We start from the raw sequence: 27,215 nt of genomic DNA, 5'->3' as shown, positions 1-27,215 counted from the left end.
TAATGAGGCAGGGAAAAGAGGAGGAGGCAGCAACAGGAGGTAAACTACAAGCTTCTGCAGCTGTCAGGTAGAAAAGTGAAACGTTCAGGGCCCTCATCATCATCCCTCTATTCTCTAGCCTCCCCAGTATCAAAGTATCATAGGTTTCAAATTGGAGAACTGAGAATTTACCTTTGGCCTTTAACTTATGAAGGAAAGGTCCTAAATTCCCCTATTTATCAAGCTTAAAAGGGTGTATGGGTTATAACATTTTGTGATTAGAGACTTAAGAGTTTAAACTTGAAAGCTACACAGTCTGAATACTATACAGTAAGGAGCTTGTTATCAAGGTAAAGTTGATAATGGAACTCAATGTATTTGTGAGCCATGATTTTATAAAATAAAAGACCTAGAACCTGAGCAGGAGGAATTCAAAAGCAACCTTGAAATAATGATGAATTCCCCTCTACAAATGTCCAGATGCTGTGGAAAGTAGTGGAATAAGTGCAGAGGACAGATACATAGTGTGGATAAAATGATGATATATAAGTCTATGGAAGCTATGGAAGGTTTGCTGATATTAGACACTGCAGCACTCTCACTGCACTAATTCCAATAAATCTTGCTAAGCCTTGAACTTGGTGTTCTGCTTCTGAATTCTCCATTTCACACATGGTTTTGAATCCCCATGTCAAACAATGGTAGTTAGAATGTAAAATGTGAAATCTTCAGGTAGATTTGTAAAGGCATAGGATAATCTTACACCACAAAGAGGACTTCCCTGAAGAGAAACCTAATTTTGTAAGATTTGATTATTTATGTAATATTTCAACCTTGAACTTCAGCAGGTATAATATAAAAACAGAGGAGGACAAGTATTAGATCATTGTATTTGTCTTACTGATGATGAACATATGCAATCACAGTTAAAATGCCCTGTGAGATCACCTATTTCCTTGCATGGGCCCTTGTTTGTACAGGAAAGCATGTGGCTTTCAAGTTTCATATTGTTTAATAAGTTATTTTAACACTGAATATTTATTAACATTTACTAATATGAAATACAAAAGCCCAACCCCACTGCAATAGGTGTTCCACTCTTTTCCTATGAAAATCTGGTAACCGTACAGATGGAAAGTAGATGACCTTTGGGAGGAGATTGGGTCAGGGTAACTAGTCAACACTGACCTCTATCTTAAAGTAGTTCTAGATAAGAAGTAAATCATATATTACATGCTTAAATGCTCAAAATGATGCTTATTGAAGTGTAACAGGCTGAAATGGAAGAAGATTAAATAATAAGAATGTTAGGTTTTGCTATAAGAGAAAGACCTATTGTTTTAATGTGAGACTTAGTGTGACAGGCATGACAGGCTTGGGATTCAGTTATCCAAAGCGGGCCTAAGGATATAACCTTAGGTCATATAATTGTCTTCTCATGCCGGGTCACAAACGAGTGACACACAATTAAGTGGTGTACCTGGTCTTTTGTGAGGTAATTTTGTGATTTTAGGAATTTCAGGGGGCTTTTGTAATATAGTAACTATGCAGATAACTGCATTAATGCACATAATTTATTAACACAAATGGCTTGTGGCTTGTGCGATCAAAAGTTTAACCATAGTTAGCCAGAATACCACACATGGACAGGGTCTGAAACCTCATCAGATATGGTCCTTGAAATGTATGTGTGTGCAGGGGGGAGGAGGGCGGGGGATGAGGAGGAGAAATAGAAAAAGGTGTATAACTATGTGGTTCCCCTGTGGTTCCCCTGTTGTTGGGACGTAGGACAACAATCTGGGATAACTGTGCTGGAAGCCTGGCCCAACGCCTTCCTATTGGGGTGATCTCCACTTACTGTTCCTTCCATCTTTGTTACTAATGGTTTCCCTAAGGTTGTAGGTATGCACAATGTAAGACTGTGTGCATGACCAATGCAGGAAACCACTTTACTGTACTTATTTTATTCTTATACTTACGTACATTTTTCCTATGATTTCAAATATATTTGTCTGTATTAATTAAAGCTCTAAGTTTGTGTGCTTTACCAATTTATCATCTTTAACTCTAAGTAGCCACCTAAATAAAGAATCTGTTTTTGTGACAGCTGGACTTTGCACCGGAGATTAACCCTAGCCATAGGTTTGAGGGTCTCTAGCAAACAACCATGCAAAGGTGGCAGGTGCCTAAAATAAGAGGTGGAGCTGTAGGTGCTAGAGACACTCAAACCTATGGCGTAGGTTAATCTTGGGTGCAAAGTCCTTGTTGTATCGATCACCTTTTTCTTTAATGGTTTGCATAGCATCTCATCAGCACAATGACTTGCAAGTTAACTTTGACTTCCCATCATTGCCTTACTTGCCTTTTTGTAGTCAGAGTGCCAGGAAACCTCACTCTGTCACTAACACAACAAATGTTTTTTCAGTGTAAAAAAAACCCAAACCCACTGTCTTGTTTAAATAATATTTTAGAGAAAGTTCAGTGAACTTATTTCTACAAGTTTAATTTTGATATAATCAGAAAATCTTTGATATTAATTATGATCCTCTTTGGCCCATTTCTTCAAGTGGGAAGATCAGCGTCTGTTTAGATATATTGTATTTAAGTATTTATCTTGTGTAATGATTAAAAAAAATATTTTTTTTAATTCAGATCTGCATGCTAAAAACAGTTGCTGCTCTGCTCTGGTGCACATTATGACATCCATTCATAATAACATGACTTCACCACTGCAAGAAACAAATCCCATGATGCACTTAGGTCTAGAATGAATGCTCTTCATCTCTGTATTACATTTTCCACAATATCTATAGGAACTCAAATACCAACACTGCTGCTTGTCCCCTAGACATACACAATAAATATACTACACTTTCATTCTAACTACTGGCTAATGGTGTTGGGCTTACCTGAGAGGAGCTGGACCAGTGGCTCAATGGTTAGCCAAATACAAGGACACATGGGAGACTTAAGGTTCAGAGAGACTTTCAAAGATAAATAAAGTAAAAGAACACTCTACATAATGCTTTCACTTTTTAATTATGCCTGGCTATAGAACAACATTGCTTTGTTGAACTATTATGCCTTTCATCCCAGTGACTCTATATCAAAGACTAATGGTACATAACATAGGATTAAACTGACTGGAATGAGAGGCATGTCAGAAAAAAGACACAGGTGGCAGTCTCACATATTCCATCTGGATCAGCTAACCAATCTGCTCTGACCAATGGTCCATCTAGCCCAGTATCCTGTCTTCCGACAGTGGACGATGCCAGATGTTTCAAAGGGAATTAACAGAACAGGGCAACTATCAAGTGATCCATCCCCCATCACCCAGTCCCAGCATCTGGCAATCAGAGGCTTAAGAACACACAAGAGCATGGGGTTCCATCCCTGATAATCTTGACTAATAGCCATTGATGGATCTATCCTCCATGAAATTATCTAATTCTTTTTTGACACCAGTTATACTTTTGGCCTTCACAACATCCCTTGGCAATGAGTTCCACAGGTTGATTGTGTTATATGAAGAAGATCTTCCTTTTGCTATTTTTAAGCCTGCTGCCTCTTAATTTCATGGGGTGACCTCTGGTTCTTGTGTTGTGTAAAGGGGTAAATAACACTTCCTTATTCACTTTCTCCATACCAGTCAAATTTTTTTAGATCTCATTCTTTGTAAATAAACAAGATTGCATAAAAAAAACCCCACATTTAACTCCATCAGCAATTTCTCCTCCTGATAGAAACAATCCTCAACCACCCCCACGCCAAACTGGCTAACCACTCAGGTCAAAAGGGGTAACAATATTTTATGTATCAAAAAGCTATTTTGAGGTTTTGGTGACTCCCTCTGCACCTCTTATAGCTTGGACACGTGGAGATCAATTGTGTTCCCAAAGAAGTTAATGGCAGTACAGCCATTGCCTCTCTATTTTAACATAGTTTTTCATATATATATATATGAAATAGAGGGATAGAAAGAGTTCTGATAGAGCTATGTGACCAAGGATTCTCTTGGCAGACAGTCCTTCTAAAACCTCATCCCTCAAAAGGCATTTTCCACAGCATGGAAAGGGGATAAACACCTCCATGTATGCTGCCATATGTGTGAATTCTATTGTATCTGAAAGAACTGCAAGCGAACAAGAGAATCCAGTCATTGTAGTGATCTGATAGTATTTTTGACTGTTGTCACAAAAATAAACAGTGGATATAAGATTGTAAATTATATGTATTATTTTATTTATATCAATCTTTTTAGAAGTAAATCATTCCCTTTTACAAAACTCTATTGCCCTTCTGGTTCTCTGCCGATTAATCTGTTCTTTACACTAAAAGCTGATAAGAGTTTTGTTAAATCCGCTGGGTCACAGTGTCATGCTTGCTCATAGAAATAGTCAAATAGAATGCAATTTACTAGAATTTAACCCTTTACTCCTGGGCATATTCCAATAATATGAGATAATTGTTTCTTCAAATTAAGTAATCAAACAAGCCATTGGTCTCTTAGGGAAAGTAAGTTAATATGGAAATGTTAGCTGCATCTGATATTATGGAAAACAATCCATTTACCACATTTGACTGTGTCAGATTAAGAATATTTAAATACAGGCTATTCGGGACTAGAAGTAGCAAGGCAGCAATGATTTGGACTCCTCCTGTAAAATCCACAAAGAGGAAGTCTTCAGGGAGCGGTATGAAGAAGGAGAAGGGAATGAGTGTTAGATAGAGAGGCTGGGGAGAGCAGGTAGCTTGGGGGAGTCAGTAGAAAAGGGGGCATGAAGGGAGCCAAGAGACTGGAAGAAGAGGGACAGAAGAGCAAGGGGAGGTAAAGAAGTGGGGAAATCACAACGATGGCAGAGTTAAGGTAGTTTGGATATCTTACATATGAATTTCCATACTTTTAAAATATACACTTTTTTGTAATATATTTGCTTGTGAGAAAGCTAGAATTGTAAATATTATTAATTTTTGTTTCATTTTCAGTGGTGATATGGCTTGCATAGACTTTTTTTTTCACTTTATTTCCACAGTAACCTGGTTTCAACAGACTTATTTGTGTTGCTTTGCCATTATAATTTCATCTGTGGTGCATAGAGTAACTTCCAACTGCGGAAATCTAGCACCATTGCAATAGGCTTGGTCAGCTAGACGTTCATTCCTCATCACCCCACCTGGTAACTAGGGAATGGTTTATAACCATCCTGAAATTGACCAACTGTGCTGGGAATATATGACCACCTAGTTAGCGGGACGTTAACAAAAAAATGACTACCCGATAGCTATATATATGATGGCCATGTCATAAAGGAAACTGCCTAAATACATGTTAGCATGTGAAATTCTCCACCCAGATCCCATTTTGTGAACACATATGCAACAATCTGGGGGTACAGCTTATTCCACCACCCTTATTCACATTGAGTAAAGCCATATTCTCCAACTAGTGCTATTGAAATTAATGTGAGTAAGGGTTGTAGAATCAGGCCTAACGTATTCGACATAAATATGTAATGACACAGTTTTTTGCTGTTCTAATAAAATACAGCAATGTTGTTTCTTTAGATTTGCACAGACATTTTAGTAAAGCTGCAGTAATAAAGCTAGGTCCCATTCCAGTGAATGGGTAAAAAATTACATTACAGAAAACTTTATGATATGATATGTACTCATCAGTGCCAGAAGTTTTCAGACATAGTATCTTGGTCATTCCTTTTTATTTTTTTTCTTTTTATTTTTTCTAAAAACAAGGTATTCTGATGAAAGAGCATGCTAAATTATGCAACAATAATTCAAATCAACATGTTTCTGTAGACATTCTATGAGCTACAACTGCAGTGACGTTGCAGACGAAAGCTGCATCAATGGAAACATTCTGACTGCAGAGCACATGAGCAACCTGAGTGCCTGCCTCCAGGACAGAGGTTTTCAAATTATGGGGCACACAGCCCTAGCGGGAATGGAGGAATGTTTGGGGGATGTGATGCACAAAGCATGTTTTACTTTAAAAAAATATTATTACTAAAACCCTACTTAATTTGCGATATTGCAGAAATTGCAGATCCCACAATATTAGGCTTCCACCGCAATTTTGTCAGCTGCCTAGTGTCCTGCTGTCAGCCTTGGGCAGCTGACACTCCTGCTATCAGTCAATGCATGGCGGGGTTCCCACTGTCAGCACCCCACTGACATAATTGCGGTGGAAACCTAATATTGTGAGATCCACAATTTCTGCAATATTGCGAATTAAGTAGGGCCTTCAGTAGGAGTAAACATTTTACAACTGATTTAATCAGATGTACTAGTTTGGCCGATATAACACTGCTCACGCAGTACACAGGAGTGTGGTACAATGTATTTAATTATAAGCCAATGATCATTTCTACAGCAACAACTACCTTTCCTGTCTTCCAGTTTAGTGTATCCTGTCATTACAACAAGCAGTTGTGCAGTGTTTATTCTGCTGATGGACATAACAAGTGGGGTCCCGTGGAGATCAGTTCTGGGTCAGGTTCTGTTTAATATCTTAATCAGTGATTTAGATAGTGGCACAGAGAGTACACTTATAAAGTTTGCAGACGATATCAAGCTGAGAGGGGTTGTAAATGCTTTGGAGGATAGGATTAAAATTCAAAATGATCTGGATAAATTGGAGAAATGGTCTGAAGTCAATAGGATGAAATTCAATAAGGACAAATGCAAAGTATTCCATTTAGGAAGGATCAATCAGTTGGACACATATAAAATGGGAAATGACTGCCTGGGAAAGAGTACCGTAGAAGGGATCTGGGAGTCAGCAGTAAAACACTGTTCCTTAAAAAGCGAACATCATTCTGGGATGTATTAGCAGGAGTGTTGTAAGCAAGACATGAGAAATAATTCTTCTGCTCTACTCTGTGCTGATTAGACCTCAACTCGAGTATTGTGTTCAGTTCTGGGAGCCACCTTTCAGGAAAGATGTGGACAAATTGGAGAGAGTCCAGAGAAGAGCAACAAAAATTATTAAAGGTCTAGAAAACATGACCTATGAGGGAAGACTGAAAAAACTGGGTTTGTTTAGTCTAGAAAAGAGAAGAGCGAGAGGGGACATGATAAGTTTTCAAGTACGTAAAAGATTGTTTCAAGGAGGAGTGAGAAAAATGGTTTTTTCTTAACTGCTGAGGATAGGACAAGAAGCAATGGGCTTAAATTGCAGCAAGGGAAGTTTAGGCTGGACATTAGGAAAAGCTTCCTAACTGTCAGGCTGGTTAAGCAGGGGAATAAATTACCCCGGGAGGTTGTGAAATCTCCATCATTGGAGATTTCTAAGAGCAGGTTAGACAAACATCTCTCAGGGACGGTCTAGATAACACTTAGTTCTGCCATGAGTGCAGAGGACTGGACTAGATGACCTCTCAAGGTCCCTTCCAGTCCTCTGATTCTATGATATTTTTTTCATATCATTATGTGGTTAAAAATGGATCAGTACTTGTTGCCAAAAGATTGTATGTTCTCACACAAAAGGCAGAAGCTGAAATGGCTAAAGTCAATACAGAAAAAAATATCTGCAAAACCAAGAAAATATGATGAAGCATAGTTGGATTTTGGTTTCACTTCCATTGCAGTTAATGGAGAAATTAGGCGTCAATGCAGTGAGTGCAGCAACTTTAGCATACGATAGACTGAAGCCAACAAAATTAAGACACCATTTAGAAGCAAAGCATGGTGATCTCGTAGGAAAGAACAGAGATTTTTTTTTCAAATGAAAGCTATAAGAAATTAACAAACCAAAAAACACAATGAAAAATGTGCATGTGCTTAAAAAACATCATATCAAGTTGCGTACCACATTACTAAGAAGAAAAAGCCATGCACAACTGGGGAAAAATGGATTCTTCCAGAAACAATTGACATTTGCAGGACAATGTTTGGTGACGGTGTGTCAAAGAAATCAAAAAAATGATCCGGCTGTCAAACAACATGGTCAACAACCAAACTTCTGAAGGCATGGGTGATCTCTCAATTGCCATCCAGTTTATTTGCAATCCAGTTGGATGAAGCAATGGATACATCAAAAGAAGCTCATTTAATTGCTTATGTTCGGTACTCTCACAAAACATTGGAAGATTTTTTGTTCTGCAAGCCAATTAAGATGCGTGCAACTAGATCTGAACTGTTTAACATTTTAAACGACTTCCTAACTTCTCACAAGTTGAAGTGGGAAGCTTGCATCTGAAAGCCAAATTGCTCCATGTATATCGTGGACTCATTGTATGATGCACCGGGCAATGTCCCCTCTAATTTTTGCCATCCATGTGCAGAATAAATTTTGTTATGTGCACTGAGGTATGTGCGCCACAAGTAGAAACAAAAACCTAGATATAATATATATTTTTTAAAAGTTACCATAGGGAGAATTACTCCAGTCAGGACAGGTTAGGCATTTTAGAACTCACTCTTCTAAAAGAATTAAATTTAAGTGTAAGAGAACAAAAATATGAAATGCATAGACCAGTCAAAACACTAAAATAACACACTTGGAAAGAATAAAATGATAGAGAATATATGTGCATTGCAGGAAGTACCAAGAAGTAACATCAACAACAATACAAGTATGTGTTGGGAGATCTGTGTGAAAGAGGCAGAGTGTGTGTGTGTGTGTGACACTGTATGTGTGTGACACTGTCACACACACAGTGACACATACAGTGTGTGTGTTTGCAACAGATTGTGTGTGTGATAGTGTGTGTGTGACACAGAGACTCTGTGTGTGTGTGTGCGCGTGCATGCGTTGGCTGCTGGGGAAGTTTCTGAGAGATGCCATGCGCTGTCTCTTTAAGACACTCATTGAAAGCTCTCCTGCTCTGTCCCGAGTCCTGTTGTCTCCTCTCCCCCATCTGCAGAGATTGGATACACAGGCCGGGGGGGGGGAGAGAGAGAGAAAGAGAGAGAATGACACAGAGTTGTGTGAGCTGGCTCTGGAGAAATCTCAGGGTATGTCTACACTACAAAATTAGGTCAATTTTATACAGTCGATTGTGTATGTCCCCACTAAGCGCATTCAGTCGGTGGAGTGTGTCCTCAATACCGTGGCTAGCATCGACTTATGGAGTGATGCACTGTGGGTAGCTATCCCACAGTTCCTGCAGTCTCCGCTGCCCATTGCAATTCTGGGTTAAGCTCCCAATGCCTGATGGGGCAAAAACATTGTCGAGGGTGGTTTTGGGTACATGATGTCAGTCAGCAACGTCAGACAATCATTTCACGCCTTTTTTACTGAGTTACCCGTGCAGATGCCATACCATGGCAAGCATGGAGCCCGCTCAACACATCGCTGCTGTTGTGAGCATTGTGAACATCTCACACATTATCCTGGAGTATGTGCAGAACCTGGCTAAGAGACACTAGCACAAGGACGATTGTGATGATGACATGGACATAGACGTTCCTGAAAGCACGGGCTGTAGCAATTGGGACATCATGGTGGCAGTGGGGCTGGTTGATACAGTGGAACGCCGATTCTGGGCCCGGCAAACAAGCACAGACTGGTGGGAATGCATAGCGTTGCAAGTATTGGATGATTCACAGGGGCTGTGAAACTTTCGCATGCGTAAGGCCACTTTCCTTGAACTTTGTGAGTTCCCTTCCCCCGTCCTGAAGCGCAGGAATACCAAGATGAGAGCTGACCTGACAACTGAGAAGCGAGTGGCGATAGCCCTGTGGAAGCTTGCAACTCCTGATTGCTACCGGTCAGTCTGGAATCAATTTGGAGTGGGGACTACTGTGATCCAAGTCTACTGTGGGGACTGCTGTGATCCAAGTAGCCAATGCAATCACTGCCGTTCTCCTATCAAGAGTAGCGGCTCTGGGAAATGTGCAGGTCATAGTGGATAGCTTTGCTGCAATGGGGTTCCCTAACTGTGGTGGGGCGATAGATGGAACACATATCCCTATCTTGGCACCGGACCACCTTGCCAACCAGTATATAAATCGCAAGGGGTACTTCTCAATGGTGCTGCAAGCACTGGTGGATCACAAAGGACGTTTCACCGACATCAACGTGGGACGGCCAGGAAAAGTGCATGACGCTCGCATCTTTAGGAACTTAGGGCTGTTGGAGCAGTTGCAAGAAGGGACTTACTTCCCAGACCAGAAAATAACTGTTGGGAATGTTGAAATGCCTATAGTTATCCTTGGGGATCCAGCCTACACCTTGCTCCCATTGCTCATGAAGCCGTACACAGGCAGCCTGGACAGTAGTAAGGAGCAGTTGAACTATAGGCTGAGCAAGTGCAGAATGGTGGTAGAATGTGCCTTTGGATGTTTAAAAGCTCGCTGGCGCTGTTTGCTGACTAGGTTAGACCTTGACAAAGCCCTGGCTGGGATGATTTAACTGGGAATTGGTCCTGCTTTGAGCAGGGGGTTGGACTAGATGACCTTCTGGGGTCCCTTCCAACCCTTATATTCTATGATTCTATGATTCTATGACCTCAGCACAACCAACATTCCCATTGTTATTGCTGCTTGCTGTGTGTTCCATAATATCTGTGTGAGTAAGGGGGAGACGTTTATGGCAGGGTGGAAGGTTGAGGCAAATCACCTGGCAGCCGATGCTGAGCAGCCAGACACCAAGGCGATTAGAAGAGCACAGCTAGGCACGCTGCGCATCAGAGAGGCTTTGAAAACCAGTTTCATGACTGGCCAGGCTACTGGTGTGACAGCTGTGTGTGTTTCTCCTTGCTGCAAACCCGCCCCCTTTGTTGATTTTAATTCCCTGTAAGCCAAACACCCTCCCACCTTCGATCACAGCTGGCAAAGGAAATAAAGAAACTATTGTTTTGAAACCATGCATTCTTTCTTTATTAATTTAAAAAAAAAAGTGAGATAACTGACAAGTTAGCCCAGGTGGGGTGGAGTGCGGGAGGAGGGAAGAACAAGGCCACATTGCTTATTGTAGCCACAATACAAATCAAAACTGTTTGAATGACAGCCTTCTGTTGCTTGGGCCATCCTCTGGAGTGGAGTGCCTAGGTGCCCGGAGCTTCCCCCCCCGCGTTCTTGGGCATCTGGGTGAGGAGGATATGGAACTTGGGGAGGAGGGTAGGCAGTTATACAATGGATGCAGCGACGGTCTGTGCTCTTGGAACATAGAAACATTTGCACCTGGGGGGAGATAAAAAGGGAGAGTAAAATTTAAGATGATACATTTCTGAGAACAAAAGGGTTCACAGCGAATCAAGCAATTCAGAGCACACGTTCTTTAGGTACAAGGTCACATTTTGCCTTTTATATTGAGCGCCTGCCGGTATGGTAACACAGCACACACGGCTGGGCAACAGAATTCAGTTTCCAGGCAGCCATGGTAAGCCTTTTGGTACGTGGGGTTGGCTTCTTCCGTCTTCATAACATGTGGGAATGGTTGCTAACTGCAGCGCCATCCTTTCCCATAGCAAGCAATGCCGGTTGGGTTTCACATTTAAAAGGAGGGGCTGTGGTTTTCGGGTGGATGTGAAGCACACATCTCCCCCCACCCCACCGCATGGCTATTCTCTGGGATGATCCCTTCACCCCTCCCCCTGCCACGTGGCTATTCTCCAAGATGATCCCTTTTAGCCAAGTGCAAACAACCCAGCATGAACGGGGTCCTTTTACTGTTCCCTTACAAAAATTCCCCTATTTCAACCAGGTGACCATGAATGGTATCACTCTCCTGAACCTAACACAGAAAGATAAAGACCGAATATTGCTTGAATGCGACAAAAACCCAGGACCATTTGCTGCCATGTTTTGTGCTGCAATAATTCCAAACTACTTGCTACTGGCCTGGCGTGGTAAAGTGTCCTACCGTGGAGGATGAAATAAGGCAGCCCTCCCCAGAAACCTTCTGCAAAGGCTTTCAGAGTACCTCCAGGAGAGCTTCATAGAGATGTCCCTGGAGGATTCCTGCTCCATCCCCAGACACGTTAACAGACTTTTCCAGTAGCTGTACTGGCCGTGAATGCATCCCAATTCTTCAGGACAAATCGAACATTAAACACTATTGCTTTTAAACCCTGTACTGTAGTTACAAATGTACACTCACCAGAGGTGCCTTCTCCGACTTCAGGGTCGGGGATCCCGCCTTGGGAGGGTATTGGCTCCAGGGTGATGAAAAGGTCCTGACTGCCGGGGAGAACGGATTCACCGCTTGCCTGCTGTGCATTCTCCTCCTCCTCCTCCTCCTCCTCCTCCTCCTCTTCCTCATCCACAAAATCCTCCTCCCTGTTGAGTGAAACTCCCCCCTTGCAGGTATCCACGGACAGTGGTGGGGTAGTGGCAGGGTCGCCCGCTAAAATGCCATGCAGCTAATCATAGAAGCGGCATGTATGGGGCTCTGACCCAGAGTGACCGTTTGCCTCCTTTGTCTTTTGGTAGGCTTGCCTGAGCTCCTTAACTTTCACGCAGCACTGCTGTGTGTCCCAGTTGTAGCCTCTCTCCACCATGCCCTGTGCGATTTTGGCATATATATTAGCATTTCTTCTTTTTGATCAGAGTTTGGCCTGCACAGATTCTTCTCCCCATACTGCAATCAGATCCAGTGTCTCCCTTTCGGTCCATGTTGGAGCTTGTTTGCGATTCTGGGGGGACTGCATGGTCACCTGTGCTGCTGAGCTCACAACGCTGACCAAACAGGAAAATGAAATTCAAAATTTCCTGGGGCTTTTACTGTGTACCTGGCTAGTGCATCGGAGTTCAAAGTGCTGTCCAGAGCGGTCACATTGGAGCACTCTGGGAAAGCTCCCAGAGGCCAATACCGTCAAATTGTGTCTGCACTACCCCAAATTCGACCCAGCAAGGTTGATTTTAGTGCTACTCCCCTCGCCGGGGAGGAGTACAGAAGTAGATTTTAAGAGCCCTTTAGGTCGATGGAACAGGGTTGGTTGTGTAGGTGCATTCATTTTAAAATCGATCTAATGTGGCTAAATTCAACCTAACTCCATAGTGTAGATCAGGGCTCAGAAACAGTGCATTATCTCTTTAAGAAAGGCACTCAGTCACTCACCGTTCCAGCAGCTCCAAGCCCTGAGTCCTGAGCCAGGCTGTGTTCCCTCTCCCCTGCTCTGCAGAGATGGGCTACAGGGGTCGGGGGACACCCTGACGTCAGCACACACATACACTCTGCATAGCCAGCAGGAGGGTCCCAGGAGCAGCTGAAGGATGGAGCAATGTGGGGGGAGGGGCACCTGAACACATGCCACTCTGCTAATCATCTGGGCGGCATTTGAATATCTCCTGGATGACCACCAAAGCACACAGCTTACAGGGAACACAGACTCCAGGAAGCCATTGCAACTCGAAACATGGATTGAGAACTTATGCAGGTTCTGTGTTCTGCTATTAAAATTGTGAACTTTCTCAAGACACAGTCCACCAAGGCACATCTCTTTGCAATGCTTTGTGCAGAAATGGAAGCGGAGCATGATGCTTTGTTGTTTCACATGGAAGTCAGTTGGCTATCCAGTGGTAAAATGTTCCAACTTGTTTATGAGCTGAGAAACAAAGTTCACCTTTTTCTAGTGGATTTGAATTTCAGCAACACAGAGAAATGGTGTGATCTTCACTGGCTTGTGCTTTTGGCTAACCTTGCTGATATTTTTGACAAACTGAATTCTCTAAACATCTCATTGCAAGGAACGGAAAATACTATTTTTGACCTGCACAAGAAGATACTGATATTCAAAAAAAAGATCAAAACTAGTTTAAGCATTCCATTCCCATTGTTAACTGACGCTATCAATGAAAGAGAATCTGAACTATTGAATGTTGTGGACCCAATCAAGAATCACTTGATTTGTCTCAGAGTCAGTCTGGATAAATATTTTCCCGATGGAAATGCACCTATGAATGACTGGATTATCCAACCTTTTGTAGTTGAGGCAGTGACCTTGTTCCATCTCTCAAATGACATTGAGGAGAAGCTGATTGAACTTCAAAGTGATGGGACACTGGACATGCAATTTAAAAAGCAGTCTTTGGCGGACTGTTGGTTGAAATTTGGCTCAGAATATCCAGCTTTGCCAAAGTGTGCAATCAAAGCTCTTTTACCACTTGGCTTATCTTATTTGGGTGAGATCGGATTCTCTGTGCTGGCTGTGCTAAAGACAAAGCACCATTCGAGACTGGAAGTAGAGGACAACCTCACAGTGTCAGTTTCAAAAATCTCCCCATAAATTCATAAACTGTGCACAGAGAAACAGGCACACCTTTCACATTAGTGTATCTGTATATTTGAAACTTATAGGGGTAGGTAATATAATTAAAGATGTGTTAAGGTCTCTTATAGGTTTATGAATAGGCTATCACACATACTTTTGCACATGTCTATTTTTGTCTGGGTTGGGGGGGGCAACCAAAAAATTGTAACTCAAAGGGGGGAGAGGCTCAACGAAAAAAGTTTGAAAACCACTGCTCTAGAGATGCTAGAAGGATACCTGCACTGAAGGATACATCTAGTTTTTGGAGGTGAAGTGTGTGAATGCCATTCCATAAAAACACAAGCAGTAGCTGCAGTCCTCCAGCTGGTGCAGAAGAGGGCATTCCTTGCATTCTCTGTCCTTACATACATAGAACACAAAGGTAACAATAGTGGCTGCTCCCTGTGGAGGTGTAAGCTCTTTGCATCCTAATCCTCCTTTTTATATCTGGACAAGACCTGACAAAATTGGCATATACAGTATAGTGGACTCCAAGTGTGCAAAAATCATGAGTAACCCCGTTCCCCGCAAACAAAACAAAAGAGATTAGCTGAAAAATCATAAGATGTTTAAGAAAAGTAATAAATTTTGAATAGGGCTCTCGATTAATCGCAGTTAACTCACGCGATTAACTCAAAAAAATTAATTGTGATTAAAAAATTAATTGTGATTAATCGCACTGTTAAACAATAGAATACCAATTGAAATTTATTACATATTTTGGATGTTTTTGACATTTTCATGTATATCGTATTTTGTGTGTGATACAGCATGGCCAGAAGGCAGCAGGAGAGTGATATAGGAGAGATATGTAAGTCCCAGGATGAGGAGAAGCCTTATTCCCTGTAGAGGGAAGAAAGGTTTCTATAGATTAATTAAAAGCACCTGAAGCCAATTAGAGCACCTGAAGCCAGTCACCTGATAAAAAACCCCAGCTTCAGTCAGCCAGGAGCAGGAGCAGGAGCAGAGAGCAGTCTGAAGGAGTTGGAGCAGAGTGTAGTTTGGAGGAGTTCAAGTAGAGGAGAGTTTGGAGAAGTGCCATGGCCGGCTAGAAGACCAAGACCCTAGGTAAAGAGACACCCGGCTTGAGCAGAGAGGGAAGGCAGGAAGCCCCATAAGCTGAAGAGCAGGAGAGGGAAGTAGTCCAGGGGAAGGAAGCACTAGTTCAAGTGGTTTACCACTATCCCTAGGGCCCGGATCCTGCCCTCTCCACTACCCTTCTCTGGGTTACCAGTGGGACGATAGATACCCTAGTTCAGGTGCAGAAAACACAAGAAGAGGAAGCACAGGACCCATCATAATCATACTGGCAATTTGCCGCATGGTTGTAATTTAAATCAGTTTATATTATTTTTTATTACAAATGTTTGCACTGTAAAAATGATAAACAAAAGAAATAGTATTTTTCAGTTCACCTCATACAAGTACTGTAGTGCAATCTCTTTGTCATGAAAGTGCAACTTACAAATGTAGATTTTTTTTTGTTACATAACTGCACTCAAAAACAAAACAATGTAAAACTTCAGAGCCTACAAGTCCACTCACTCCTACTTCTTGTTCAGCCAATCCCTCAGACAAACAAGTCTGTTTACATTTACAGTAGATATTGCTGCTCTCTTCTTACTCACAACGCAACCAGAAAGTGAGAACAGGCATTTGCAGGGCACTTTTGTAGCCAGCATCGCAAGATATTTATGAGCCAGATATGCTAAAGATTCATATACCCCTTCATGCTTCAGCCACCATTCCAGAGGACATACTTCCATGATTACATATGTGACTGAACTCCTTGGGGGAGAATTGTATGTCTCCTGCTCTGCTTTACCCACATTCTGCCATGTATGTCATATTATAGGAGTCTTGGATGATGACCCAGCACATGTTGTTCATTTTAAGAACACTTTCACTGCAGACTTGACAAAACACAAAGAAGGTACCAATGTGAGATTTCTAAAGATAGCTACACCAATGTACATGGCAGAGGGGCATTGCTGGCACATGATGGCATATATCACATTGGTGGATGTGCAGGTGAACGAGCCTCTGATAGTGTGGCTGATGTTATTAGGCCCTGTGATGGTGTCCCCTGAATAGATATGTGGACAAGTTGGCAACGGGCTTTGATGCAAGGATAGGTTCCAGGGTTAGTGGTTCTGTTGTGTGGTATGTGGTTGCTGGTGAGTATTTGCTTCAGGTTGGGGGTCTGTCTGTAGGCAAGGACTGGCCTGTCTCCCAAGATTTGTGAGAGTGTTGGGTCATCCTTCAGGATAGGTTGTAGATCCTTAATAATGCGTTGGAGGGGTTTTATTTGGGGACTGAAGGTGACGGCTAGTGGCGTTCTGTTATTTTCCTTGTTCGGCCTGTCCTGTAGTAGGTGACTACTGGGTACTCTTCTGGCTCTGTCAATCTGTTTCTTCACTTCCGCAGGTGGGTATTGTAGTTGTAAGAATGCTTGATAGAGATCTTGTAGGTGTCTGTCTCTGTCTGAGGGGTTGGAGCAAATGCGGTTGTATCGCAGAGCTTGGCTGTAGATGATGGATCGTGTGGTGTGGTCAGGGTGAAAGCTGGAGGCATGTAGATAGGAATAGCGGTCAGTAGGTTTCCGGTATAGGGTGGTGTTTATGTGACCATCGTTTATTAGCACTGTAGTGTCCAGGAAGTGGATCTATTGTGTGGACTGGACCAGGCTGAGGTTGATGGTGGGATGGAAATTGTTGAAATCATGGTGGAATTCCTCAAGGGCTTCTTTTCCATGGGTCCAGATGATGAAGATGTAATCAATATAGCGCAAGTAGAGTAGGGGCGTTAGGGGACAAGAGCTGAGGAAGCGTTGTTCTAAATCAGCCATAAAAAATGTTGGCATACTGTGGGGCCATGCGGGTACCCATAGCAGTGCCACTGATCTGAAGGTATACATTGTCCCCAAATGTAAAATAGTTATGGGTAAGGACAAAGTCACAAAGTTCAGCCACCAGGTTAGCAGTGACATTATCGGGGATAGTGTTCTTGACGGCTCGTAGTCCATCTTTGTGTGGAATGTTGGTGTAGAGGGCTTCTACATCCATAGTGGCCAGGATGGTGTTATCAGGAAGATCACCGATGGATTGTAGTTTCCTCAGGAAGTCAGTGGTGCCTCGAAGGTAGCTGGGAGTGCTGGTAGTGTAGGGCCTGAGGAGGGAGTCTACATAGCCAGACAATCCTGCTGTCAGGGTGCCAATGCCTGAGATGATGGAGCGCCCAGGATTTCCAGGTTTATGGATCTTGGGTAGTAGATAGAATATCCCAGGTTGGGGTTCCAGGGGTGTGTCTTTGATCCAGGGGTGTGTCTTTGATTTGATCTTGTGCTTTTTCAGGGAGTTTCTTGAGCAAATGCTGTAGTTGCTTTTGGTAACTCTCAGTGGGATCAGAGGGTAATGGCTTGTAGAAAGTGGTGTTGGAGAGCTGCCGAGCAGCCTCTTGTTCATATTCCGACCTATTCATGATGACAACAGCACCTCCTTTGTCAGCCTTTTTTATTATGATGTCAGAATTGTTTCTGAGGCTGTGGATGGCATTGTGTTCTGCACGGCTGAGGTTATGGGGCAAGTGATGCTGCTTTTCCACAATTTCAGCCCGTGCACGTCGGCGGAAGCACTCTATGTAGAAGTCCAGTCTGCTGTCTCGACCTTCAGGAGGAGTCCACCTAGAATCCTTCTTTTTGTAGTGTTGGTGGGGAGGTCTCTGTGGATTAGTATGTTGTTCAGAGGTATGTTGGAAATACTCCTTGAGTTGGAGACGTCGAAAATAGGATTCCAGGTCACCACAGAACTGTATCATGTCCGTGGGTGTGGAGGGGCAGAAGGAGAGGCCCCGAGATAGGACAGCTGCTTCTGCTGGGCTGAGAGTATAGTTGGATAGGTTAACAATATTGCTGGGTGAGTTGAGGGAACCATTGCTGAACGCCACTAGCCGTCACCTTCAGTCCCCAAATAAAACCCCTCCAACGCATTATTAAGGATCTACAACCTATCCTGAAGGATGACCCAACACTCTCACAAATCTTGGGAGACAGGCCAGTCCTTGCCTACAGACAGACCCCCAACCTGAAGCAAATACTCACCAGCAACCACATACCACACAACAGAACCACTAACCCAGGAACCTATCCTTGCATCAAAGCCCGTTGCCAACTTGTCCACATATCTATTCAGGGGACACCATCACAGGGCCTAATAACATCAGCCACACTATCAGAGGCTCGTTCACCTGCACATCCACCAATGTGATATATGCCGTCATGTGCCAGCAATGCCCCTCTGCCATGTACATTGGTCAAACTGGACAGTCTCTATGTAAAAGAGTAAATGGACACAAATCAGACGTCAAGAATTATAACATTCATAAACCAGTCGGAGAACACTTCAATCTCTCTGGTCACGCGATTACAGACATGAAAGTCGCTATTTTACAACAAAAAAACTTCAAAACTTCAAAAACTTCAGACTCCAGCGAGAAACTGCTGAATTGGAATTCATTTGCAAATTGGATACAATTAATTTAGGCTTGAATAGAGACTGGGAGTGGCTTAGTCATTATGCAAGGTAGCCTATTTCCCCTTGTTTTTTCCTACCCCCACCCCCCCCTCAGACGTTCTTGTTAAACCCTGGATTTGTGCTGGAAATGGCCCACCTTGATTATCATACACAATGTAAGGAGAGTGGTCACTTTGGATAACCTATTACCAGCAGGAGAGTGAGTTTGTGTGTGGCGGGGAGGGGGGTGAGAAAACCTGGATTTGTGCTGGAAATGGCCCAACTTGATTATCATACACATTGTAAGGAGAGTGATCACTTTAGATAAGCTATTACCAGCAGGACAGTGGGGTGGGAGGAGGTATTTTTTTCATGCTTTGTGTGTATATAATAAGATCTTCTAAACTTTCCACAGTATGCATCCGATGAAGTGAGCTGTAGCTCACGAAAGCTTATGCTCAAATAAATTGGTTAGTCTCTAAGGTGCCACAGGTACTCCTTTTCTTTTTGCAAATACAGACTAACATGGCTGTTACTCTGAAACCTTCCAAAATCTGAGAGGGACAAGGTGTGGAGCACACTTTCAGAAGTCTTAAAAGACAACACTCTGATGCAGAAACTACAGAACCCGAACCACCAAAAAAGAAAATCAACCTTCTGCTGGTGGCATCAGACCCAGGTAATGAAAATGAACATGTGTCGGACCACACTTGATTGTTATCAAGCAGGAGTCATCATCAGAATAGAAGCATGTCCCCTGGAATGGTGGTTGAAACATGAAAGGACGTATGGATCCTTAGCGCATCTGGCACATAAATAGCTTGCAATGCCAGTTTCAAAAGTGCCATATGAATGCCTGTTCTCACTTTCAGGTGACATTGTAAACAGGAAGAGAGCAGCATTATCTTCTGCAAATGTAAAGAAACTTGTTTGTCTGAGAAATTGGCTGAACAAGAAGTAGGACTGAGTGGAGTTGCAGGCTCTAATATTTTACATTATTTTATTTTTGAATGAAGGTTTTTTGGTACATTTGTAAGTTCAACTTTCATGATAAAGAGATTGCACTATAGTACTTGTACACCTCTACCCCAATATAACGTGGTCCTCGGGAGACAAAAAATCTCACCACGTTATAGGTGAGACCACGTTATATCGAACTTGCTTTGGCCCCCCGCTGTTCCTTGTTCCCTGACCGCCCCCTCCAGAGACCCCCGTTCCTAATCACCCCCAGTACCCCACCCCCTACCCAACCCCCCTGCTCCCTGTCCCCTGTCTGCTCTGACACCTATCCACACCCCCTACCCCCTAACAGGAACTCACCAGCAGCGGTGGAAAGCGGAGCGCCGCGGCTGGGAGCTGGAGGAGTGGAGCGGGCTGGGGCTGAGCTGCTCTGCTTCCGCCGCTGCCGGTGAGTGCGGTGGGGATCCCTTCCCCCAAGCTCCCTCCCCCGACCAACACGGCTGAGGCTGGGGCGACGGAAGTGGAGTGGGCTGCTCCCAGCCCTCCCCCCTGCTAATCCCCTGGGCCACTCTGGAACTGGGGGGCCCCCAAAAGTGCCCCCCCACAGCTCCTGCCTCCCAGAACCAGGGAGTGGGGGGGGCTCCTGACCGCCCCGGAGACCCTCTGCCCCTTATCCAACCCCTCAGCCCTGGCCCAGCCCCTTAACACGCTGCTCAGAGCAGCGTGTTGGAGCTTTACCGTGTTGTATGTGAACCCGCCTTATATTGGGTCGCATTATATCGAGGTAGAGGTGTATTAGGTGAGTTGAAAAATACTATTTCTTTTGGTTTTTTTACAGTGCAAATACTTTCAATCAAAAATAAATATAAAGTGAGCACTGTACACTTTGTATTTTGGGTTGTAATTGAAATCAATATATTTGAAAATGTAGAAAACATCAAAAATATTTAAATAAATGGTATTCTATTATTGTTTAATAGTGTGATTAATTGCGATTAATTTTTTTAATTGCTTGACAGCCCTAATTTTGGTTTCTTTTTTATTTTCTTTCTGGTTTTTGAGCCTTTAGGGGTACAACTGGGGCATCTCTTCTTGATTTTGTCTGCAACCATTAGGCTAGAAAGTCTTTTAAATAATAAAAAATGGAAGCGGGGATTCTCGGGTTATCCCATGACACTAGGACTAGATGTGGTTGGGGTTGGACTAGATGGGGGTGGGGGTTGGACTAGATGACCTTCTGAGGTCTCTTCCAACCCTAATCTTCTATGTTTCTTCTATGATTCTAGGAGCTGGGGCTTTAAGAAAAAACATGAGAGTTGATGAGACTGAATATATATATGAGAGAGAGAGAGAAAGACAAGGAGAGTGTGGCCATTTTTGCTGATTAGATTGCAAACATTACCGAGCATAGGCTGCATTCATTTTATACAACACTGAGCACATTTTTGGTCTTTACGAATAATAAATAATTATTGAACACTAGTAGTATGCTCAGTGCTGTATGAAGAAAGGAAGGTACCATCACTGCTGCAGGCACAGGAGTATATCCTATTGAGTACAATGGAGAAGATGGCACAACGGAAAAGTGTCTCTTTGAGGTTTTTGCCCTCTTCTTGATCTCTTTCACAATGTGGCTGCAGGACTAATGCATTCTCACATAGTCCTCCTCTTATTTTTTTTTTCTTTTTAAATGTGGATTCACCACTGACCTTAATAAATCTCAAGCAATAAAATTCAGTCACAAAAGAGAGACAGGCTGAAGTTGCAATTTCAAAGGGGTGCAGTTAGCTTTAACAGAATCATTATTCAAAGGCATTACAGAGGAATTGAACACAATGAATGTATAATTACATTCAATTAAGCAGAATCTGTTTGAAAAATAAAGTTTGCACTTTTCTCAGTGAAAAACATTTATTAACAAATCAACATCTCTTTAACATGATTTAAAAATCCTGAAAAAAGTTATCTTGGGCCTCCAATTTAATTTATAATGTAAAATATTGCATGTAACATTTACAGTATGAAAATACTCATTGCAACAGCTACATTATTTTCATTAGTAATTAACTGATTTCTTTTCACTCTGCCCCACTTACACAACATTACTGGAATTAATTCGCCTAATGCTGCTTATCCTGGGATATATTATATAAGTACTGAATCCTTAAATTTTGCCAATTCAGTTGATTAAAAAAAAAAACCTCTTTCATATGCAGATCCTTTATATGTCCTTGAATATAGAGACCTTAGTATCTAAGCCACTCAATTATTTTAAATAAGTGCTGAACTGATGGTGCTTCTACTTATTTCCAAGGTAATTGTGATCTCCAAGAAAGAAATTACAGTTACAAGACCAAGAAGTGCTTTCATTACTTTTTTTTCCTCATGATCATCATAATAAAATTATACACAAATTCAGGTGTAAATATCCACATTTTACCAATCCTAGATAAAATTGCTAAACCTTTCCCTCTCCAAAGAGGGCATGCCTCTTTAGCCTTGTCTACACGACAAAATTACTCCAATTTTACAGAAGTCAATTTTTGGGAACAGATTGTATAAAGTCAAGTGCATGTGTCCATACTAAGCACATTAATTCGGCGGTGTGCATCCACAGTACAGTGGCAAGCGTCGACATTCCAAGCGGTGCACTGTGGGTAGCTATCCCACAGTTCCCGCAGTCCCCGCTGCCCATTGGAATTCTGGGCTGAGCTCCCAATGCCTGATGGGGCCAAAAATTTGTCGTGGGTGGTTATGGATAAATATCGTCAGTCAACCATCCCTCCGTGAAAGCAATGGCAGACAATCATTTCACACCCTTTTCCCTGGATTGCCCGAACAGATGCCATAGACAGCAAGCATGGAGCCCATTCAGCTCACTGCAGCAGTTATGACCATAGTAAACAGCTCGCGCATTATCGTGCAGTTTATGCAGAACCAGAACCTGAAAAAACAGGCAAGGAGGCGATGGTAGCACGGTGAAGAGAGTGATGAGGACATGGACACAGATTTCTCTAAAACCGCGGTCCCTGGCAATTTGGAGATCATGGTGTTAATGGGGCAGGCTCATGCCGTGGAACGCCGATTCTGGGCCCGGGAAACAAGCACAGACTGGTGGGACCGCATAGTGTTGCATGTTTGGGATGATTCCCAGTGGCTCTGAAACTTTCTCATGAGTAAGGGCACTTTTCATGGAATTTTGTGACTTGCTTTCCCCTGCCCTGAAACACAAGAATACCAAGATGAGAGCAGCCCTCACAGTTGAGAAGCGAGTGGCAATAGCCCTGTGGAAGCTTGCAACGTCAGACAGCTACCCGTCAGTCGGTAATCAATTTGGAGTGAGCAAATCTACTGTGGGGGTTGGTGTGATGCAAGTAGTCAATGCAATCATTGAGCTGCTGCTGCTATCAAAGGTAGTGACTCTGGGAAATGTGCAGGTCATACTAGATGGCTTTGCTGCAATGGGATTCCCTAACTGTGGTGGGGCTGTAGAAGGAACGCATATCCCTATCTTGGGACCGGACCACCAGGGCAGCCAGTACATAAACAGCAAGGGGTACTTTTCAATGGTGCTGCAAACAGTGGTGGATCACAAGGGACATTTCACCAATATCAACGTGGGATGGCCGGGAAGGGTTCATGACGCTCGCGTCTTCAGGAACTCTGGTCTGTTTAAACGGCTGCAGGAAGGGATTTACTTCCCAGACCAGAAAATAACTGTTGGGGATGTTGAAATGCCTATAGTTATCCTTGGGGACCCAGCCTACCCTTAATGCCCTGGCTCATAAAGCCGTACACAGGCACCCTGGACAGTAGTAAGGAGCTGTTCAACTATAGGCTGAGCAAGGGCAGAATGGTGGTAGAATGTGCATTTGGATGTTTAAAGGGTCGCTGGCACAGTTTACTGACTCACTCAGACCTCAGTGAAACCAATATTCCCATTGTTATTGCTGCTTGCTCTGTGCTCCACAATCTCTGTGAGAGTAAGGGGGAGACATTTATGGCAGGGTGGGAAGTCGAGGCAAATCACCTGGCTGCTGAATACGCGCAGCCAGACACCAGGGTGATTGGAAGAGCACAGAAGGAAGCGCTGCGCATCAGAGAAGCTTTGAAAACGAGTTTCATGACTGGCCAGGGTACCATGTGACACTTCTGTTTGTTTCTCCTTGATGAAAACCCGCCCCCTTGGTTGACTCTAATTCCCTGTAAACCACCTGTCCTCCCCCCTTCGATCACAGCTTGCTTGCAAAGGAAATAAAGTCACTATCGTTTAAAAACAATGTATTCTTTATTAATTGATTATAAAAATAGGGAGATAACTCACAAGGTAGCCCAGGTGGCATGCGGGAGGAGAGAAGGAGGGAAGGAAAAGGTCACTTCAAAACTTGTTGAATGACAGCCTTCTGTTGATTGGGCTGTTCACTGGGGTGGAGTGGTTGGGTGTCCGGAATCTCCCCCCCACCCCCGCCCCGCATTCTTGGGCATCTGGGTGAGGAGGCTATGGAACTTGGGGAGGAATGAGGGCAGTTAAACAGGGGCTGAAGCGGCAGTCTGTGATCCTGCTGCCATTCATGAACCTCCACCAGACGCCGGAGCATGTACATTTCATCCCACAGTAGCCCCAGCGTTGCATCCTGCCTCCTCTGATCTTCCTGCCGCCACCTCTCATCTCGATTGTCCTTCCTGTCCTCAAGTTCATTGGCCGCTTTCCTGTACTGTGCTACTGTGTCCCTCCACACATTCTGCTGAGCTCTGTCAGTGCCGGACAACTGCATGAGCTCAAAGAACATTTAACCGCACTTGTGTTTTTTCGCTGCCTTATCTGAGATAGCCTTTGGGACGGAGGAAGGAGGCTTGAAACATTTGCAGCTGCAGGAGGAAAAAAAGGGGAGTGAAGTATTGAAAAAGATACACTTTACAGATCAATGGCTATACTCTTTCATGGTGAACACTATTCACATTACATAGCACATGTGATTTTGGTACAAGATCACATTTTGCATCTTATATTGAGTGCCTGCGGCTTTGGTGTTAGAGATCACACATGCAGTGCCAAGCAACAGAATTTGGCTTGCAGGCGGCCACGGTAAGCCATAGTCTTTCGGCTTCTGCAACCTTCATAAGAGCAGCGGCCTCCTTTCCCATACCAAGCAAAGCCCATTGAGTTGGCCATTTAGTGCTGCGGTTTTCATGTTAACGTGCAGCAGCAGAATCTAAACTAACCGCCCCCACCCATCCAATTCTTTGGGATGATCGCTTTACCCCTTCTCTGCACTTTGAAGTCTTTAAACCATGATTTGAGGACTTCAATGGCTCAGACATAGGTGGGAGGTTTATCGCAGGACTGGGTGGGTGAGATTCTGTGGCCTGCATTGTGCAGGAGGTCAGACTAGATGATCATACTGGTCCCTTCCGACCTTAGTATCTATGAATCTATGAATCCCCCCACCGTGTGGCTGGTATCAGAGAAGATCACTGTTAGCCAAATGCGAATAGCTCAGCACCAATGACCCCCCTGCCCCCTCCGCAACCGCTTCGCTAACTGCAGGGAGGATTTCTTTTCAGCCACAGGCAAACAGCCCAGTAGGAACAGCCACCTCTGAATGTCCCCTTGATTAAACTCCCATATTTCAACCAGGTTACCATGAATGATATCACTCTCCTGATGATAACACAGAGAGATAAAGAACGGATGTTGCTTGAATGCCAGCAAACACCGGGACCATATGCTGCTAGGCTTGGTCATGCAGTGATACCAGATTACTTGCTACTAGCATGGCATGATAAAGTGTCCTACCATGGAGGACAGAATAAGGCTGCTCTCCCCAGAAACCTTCTGCAAAGGCTTTTAGAGTACCTCCAGGAGAGCTTCAAGGAGATGTCCCTGGAGGATTTCCGCTCCATCCCCAGACACGTTAACAGACTTTTCCAGTAGCTGTATTGGCCACGAATGCATCCCAAGTCCTCAGGGCAAATTAATCATTAAAAAACGCTTGCTTTTAAAACATGTATTATATTTAAAAAGGTACACTCACCAGAGGTCCCTTCTCCAGCTTGGTTGGGTTGGGAGGCTATTTCAGTCAGGGTGATAAAAAGATCCTGGCTGTCGGGGAGAATGGTGTGCTGTGTGCTCTCCTCAAGCTCGTCCTCCTCCTCCTCATCTTCCCTGTTCGCAAAATCCTCAGGCATGGTGGAGAGTACCACATCATCGGAGTCCCCAGACAGGGGTGGGGTAGTGGTGGCGGCCCCCTTAGAATTGCATGCAGCTCAGCGTAGAAGCGGCATGTCTGGGTCTCTGTCCTAGAGCATCCATTTGATTCTTTGGTTTTCTGGTATGCTTGTCTGAGCTCCTTAAGTGTCATGCGGCACTGTGTTGCATCCCTGCTGAAGCCTCTGTCCATCATGGCTTTGCAGATTTTTTGAAATGTTTTGGCATTTCCTCTTTTGGAACGTAGTTCTGATAGCACGGATTCATCTCCCCATACAGCGATCACATCCAGTACCTCCTGTTCGGTCCATGCTGGAGCTCTTTTTTCAATTCTGGGACTGCATGGTTACCTGTGCTGATGAGCTCTGCATGATCTCCTATGCTGATGAGCTCGCCTGGCCAAATAGGAAATGAGATTCAAAAGTTCCCAGGGCTTTTCCTGTACACCTGCCCAGTGAATCCAAGTTCAGAGTGCTGTCCAGAGCGGTCACAATGATGCACTGTGGGATAGCTCCTGGAGGCCAATACCGTCAAATTGCTTCAACACTAATCTTAATTCAAAACAGCGATGTTGATTTCAGCACTAATCCCCTCGTCGGTGAGGAGTACAGAAATCAATTTTAAGAGCCCTTTTTGTCGACAAAAATGGCTTCGTTGTGTGGACAGGAGCAGGATTAATTTGATTTAACGCTGCTAAATTCGACATAAACTCGTAGTGTAGACCAGGCCTTTGTTTGGAAAGATTACTTCTATGGTTAATTTCAAGCTGAATTACCCTAAATATCTTTGTTGTCGAAGGATGAGAACAGATCACGTTATAGACACTGTACATTTGAGAGTTCCAGGGTTTCCATAATGACCTAGGATTTCTAATTTTTGTGTTTTATTCCTTATTTTAACTCATAGAACAACATAGCTGACAGGCAATAAAGTATTAGAATGATTCTTTAGATTTATAGCACACAATAAATCATTTCCCAGGACCAAAAGGAAGCATCTCATGATGATCCAGAATTGTGGAATCAGGAAGCTTGTGCTGAAACCAGCAAATCTCATGTACAGCAAATAAATGTAGGTCTAGAATTAATCCTGTGATGGACCACAATCAACATACGGTGAGTCAACTGAGAAGCCTTGTATTAGAATGCATACTAGTGGCTACATAGCCTTCAGTCTCTTTATGTCTCAGTATGGTGGCTCTTCTATAAACAACTAAATACAAATGTTAAACTCATTCTTGTCACTATAAAAGTCTGCAGCATGTTATGCTTTATGTTGCTCAAATATTAGCAAAATACAATGGCAAAAATTAATACGGTTTAACTTTTTTTTTAAAATCCC

General features: G+C 43.3%; 1 protein-coding gene and 1 long non-coding RNA gene across 2 annotated transcripts in view; both read right to left on the bottom strand.

Moving 5' to 3' along the window:
• SEMA5A (semaphorin 5A) overlaps window positions 1–27,215 on the bottom strand; it is a 657,104-nt gene that overhangs the window by 332,093 nt on the left and 297,796 nt on the right. The window lies entirely within an intron of this gene.
• LOC142070833 (uncharacterized) lies at window positions 24,323–26,532 on the bottom strand. Its single transcript, XR_012666756.1, has 2 exons — window positions 25,702–26,532; window positions 24,323–24,535 (listed from the first exon to the last, which is right to left on the bottom strand). It is a non-coding gene; the product is annotated as an uncharacterized LOC142070833 (long non-coding RNA).

This window comes from Caretta caretta, chromosome 2 (genome assembly GCF_965140235.1).
Source record: "Caretta caretta isolate rCarCar2 chromosome 2, rCarCar1.hap1, whole genome shotgun sequence".
Lineage (NCBI taxonomy): Eukaryota > Metazoa > Chordata > Testudines > Cheloniidae > Caretta > Caretta caretta.
Note: the sequence above shows the minus strand (reverse complement) of the source record. Positions and strands in the feature narration are given on the sequence as shown.